Raw genomic sequence first — 3976 nt, 5'->3', positions numbered from 1 at the left:
CCTGAGCCGAAGTCGGACGTTCAGCCGACTGAGCCACCCAGGCGCCCCCCCCTTTTTTTTTTTAAAGTAGGCTTTACAACCAACCTGGGCCTGGAACTCACCACGGAGATCGAGAGTCACAAGTTCCGCTGACTGAGCCACCCAGGCGCCCCTGAATATACTCTTAGATTAAAAAAACACAAGGGGCAGGATCATGTGAATTCCCTCAATGGCATTTCACCAGCCGTGCTTGCTGACATACGATAGACTCTCTCCGGAAGAAAACCCAAGAAACTGGTGGCCCCAGTGACAGACCCCCTGGAGGGGCCCCAGGGGGAAGGGAGAAGGGAAGGCTTTCACCGTACCCCTCTCCTGTGCCTTCAGACAACTGTGCCATGTGCCTTTAATTACCCATTAACATTTTTGTTCAAGTGTTCTATAAAAAGTACTGCCCCGAGCTGCTGCTGGGAGCCGGACGGAGGAGGGTGAGCCTGGGCTGTGAGGAGGCTGGGGCAGTGACCCGAGAGCGGCGACCGGACAGGGCTGCCAAGCCCTCATAGCCTGTTCCAGAAGGGCCCGCGCCATGGAATGTTCTCCACGAAGACTTAGGGGCTCTGGGAGGCGAGGCTTGTCCCTCAGACCCAGCCCTCTGGCTGGGCCTCCGCGAGCCAGCCATAGGGTCTCCCAAAAAGGCACTGTGGCCACCTCTGTCCCCGCACTGAAGGCTCCCGATAAGATCCCAGCACCTCCCACTGTCCAGGGGATCAAAGCGCAGAATCCTGGGGTCGCCTGGGGGGCTCGGTCGGTGGTGCGTCTCACGTCCGCTCAGGTCACGATCTCACAGTGTGAGGGTTCAAGCCCCGCGTTGGGCTCGCTGCTGTCAGCACAGAGCCTGCCTGGGCTCCTCTGTCCCCCTCTCCCTGCCCCTCCCCACTTGCGTTCTCTCTCTCAAAAATAAATAAACCTTTAAGGGGCGCCTGGGTGGCTTAGTCGGTTAAGCGTCCGACTTTCACTTAGGTCATGATCTCGCGGTTCGTGGGTTCGAGCCCCGCGTCGGGCTCTGTGCTAACAGCCAGCTCGGAGCCTGGAGCCTGTTTCAGATTCTGTGTCTCCCTCTCTCTCTGACCCTCCCCTGCTCGCGCTGTCTCTCTCTCTCCTAGAAATAAATAAAACATTAAAAAAAATTTTTTTAAAACTTTAAAAAACAACTCTGAATCCTTCATACCCCATCTATAAGGGTCGGAGCCTATTCACGTCCCTCCCGTCTCCCCGTCTTCCCCCCTCCTCCGCTCCTTCTTCCAGCCACACAACCTTCCCCCCATGGCCTCTGAAATCCCAGCTCTCTCTCTGCTCCACACCTTTGCTCCCCCCCCCCCCCCCCCCCCCCCCCCCCCCCCCCCGCTGTTCCCTAGGCCTGGAACTCCCTTCCCCCCACCCCTCCTCACAGGACTGAGTCTTACCCTAGATGTCTGCCGGCTTCCTTCCTTTACAAAACAATGTGACAGGCATCAACTCGGTCAGGCCCCCTGCCAGGGATTAGGGGAGCTGAGAAGAGAGGCCCCGGCCCTAGCTGGTGAAGCAGAAAATCAAGGCGTCCGTGGAAGTAGGAGCGGGGGAGTTTTTGTTAAAGTTCAGTGCTGCAAGAAAAAGTGCTCTGCAGCCTGACTGCGAAGGTGCCCGGCTGGTGAGGAAGTGGGAAGCGAGAAGCGGGAGGAGGGACCGGCAAGAGCAGGGGCTCAGAGGCTGGGAATGAGCTCAGAGAGCTCAGGAATCAGAAAGAAAGCCGGTGCGGCTGGATGGATTTAAGGGAACAAGGGGAAAGTGTCATCAGATGCAGGTGAAAAAATAGGTCTGCGTGGGAGTCATAGCCTCTGTCAGGAGCTTGGTATCCCCTCCTCCAGGAAGCGCTCCTGGACTGCATCAGGGGCATCCCAATCCTGTTTGCTCTAAGGTTGTCGCTCTCTAGTCATTGGCGTGTCTCCTGCAAGGCCCAGGGTAGGACTGATCACTACTGTGTCCCCAGCGCTGTCCAGCACCTACCTGGGTATACACAGCAGGGACTTGGTAGATGATGAGGGAGCATGAGGGCAGCTGAGGGCAAAGCACAGGCCAGCAGCACCCCCTCCCCCGGGGGAATACACTCCTGGCTCCCCACGAACAAAGGAAAGGGGTTTAAATGCCTAAGTTCCCCCAGTGATGTGGGAAACAGAGGCAAATGAAACCTTAACTTCCCTTACTGCCTGCAGACCATTGGTATGGCCTTGAATCGGGCAGAGTGGCCTCTCTCGAGGAGCCCAGCTGCCTCGATGATGATGATGACACTTTGCTGGGGGCAAAACGGAACCTTGGTGGTCACCTCCAAAGGCTGAGCCCCCGCCTGGGGTCTTACTGCGCTTTTATACATATGAGCTTCCGGGTTCTGCTTCCCGGCTGCCGGCTGATGTAAGAGGCAAGATCCCAGAAGCCATACGGGTGATGGGTTTTGCAAGAGGATTTTGCTTATTCTGGATTTTCCTTCTCATTGGCTTAACATTATGCTGACCCTCCCCCCACCCCAGGATCCTGTGAGTCTACTTTCACATATAAAAAGTCCTTTGGAAACTTTCTTTATCTCCCCTCCCCCAACACGTAGGCTGGCGATCATACTCCAAGTTTGTGGCCCCCGATATACAGCCGAAGGGGCGCATGACTGAGGTTTTCCTAAACGGTGATAAATGGCATTTTCCTAACACAGCGAGGTCCTCAAGGTCCTGGAAACCTTGTTTCCAAAATACCTTAGGGACTTGCTCTATCCCTGACCCCCTCCCCACCTGAGGTATATAACGAGTTACCCATCACGACCCCACGCAGCTCTTCCTGCCCACGGGTCCCGTCCCCGTGTTTTCATACATCACCGTTTTGCACCAAAGACGTCCTCAAGAATTCTCTCTTGGCTGTCGGCTCCAACCCCTACTATCACCCCCAAACCCCATCACGGGTAGGGTCGTGATGCATCAACCTTCCAGTCACAAGATAAAGGACCAGACCCTTGGGAGAATCAGGCAGCCAGAACCATCCAAGGATTTAAGCAGCAGGAGCGCCTGGGTGGCTCAATCGGTTGAGCGTCCGACTTCGGCTCAGGTCACGATCTCACAGTCCGTGGGTTCGAGCCCCGCGTCGGGCTCCGTGCTGACAGCTCAGAGCCTGGAGCCTGCTTCGGATTCTTTGTCTCCCTCTCTCTCTGACCCTCCCCTGCTCACGCTGTCTCTTTCTCTCTCTCTCTCAAAAATAAACAGAACATTTAAAAAATTTAAAAAAGAGCACTATATAACTTTACAGAAAAAAAAGAAAGAGCCAAGTCTCTTTGCATTACAATAGAGTGCTGGTGAATATTTAACCCCTGGCTCTTTGGGGGAGGAAACAGCCCTGATTTGTAGAGGTTTTTGCCTTCCTATGGTGTAAGTACCAATATGATTGTTGTGCAAAGCAGAATTCAGAAGGAACACACAGTAGCCCACCACTGACTCACTCGGTTAAACATCCAAGGCAGCTCAAGTCTTGATCTCAGGGTTATATATAATAGTTAGGGAGCGATACATTTTGACCACTTATTATGTTTGTGTTTAATGTAATTTATTTCATTGTAAGTGTATATAATTTAATTTTCGGTAATGGCTGCATTTAACAACTGGCTTGCAAAATCCCTGAAAGTTTGGCAATCAGCTTTCACAAACGGTTACAAGCCAGCCCCGGCACACCAGGGAGCCATCTCCTAGAAGAGAATGAGAAAGCCAACTTCTGGAAGAGTCTCTAAGAGGCAGGGTCTGGGCTCTCACCAGAGAGTGAGCCCCGCTCTTCAGCTTCACAGCTCCTTTCTGGCTGTGGAACACTTCAGATTTCTACCTCAGGGCCTTTGCACTTGCTGTTTGCCCCCATGCTCCCAGGTAACTACTGATGTGGGAAACAAAGGCAGAAAGAAAGGTAGATGAGATTGAATTTCCTCATAACCCACAGCCCA

Source organism: Hyaena hyaena, unplaced genomic scaffold (assembly GCF_003009895.1).
Source record: "Hyaena hyaena isolate Hyena2069 unplaced genomic scaffold, ASM300989v1 scaffold_9, whole genome shotgun sequence".
Lineage (NCBI taxonomy): Eukaryota > Metazoa > Chordata > Mammalia > Carnivora > Hyaenidae > Hyaena > Hyaena hyaena.
This window is presented reverse-complemented; position numbering follows the sequence as displayed.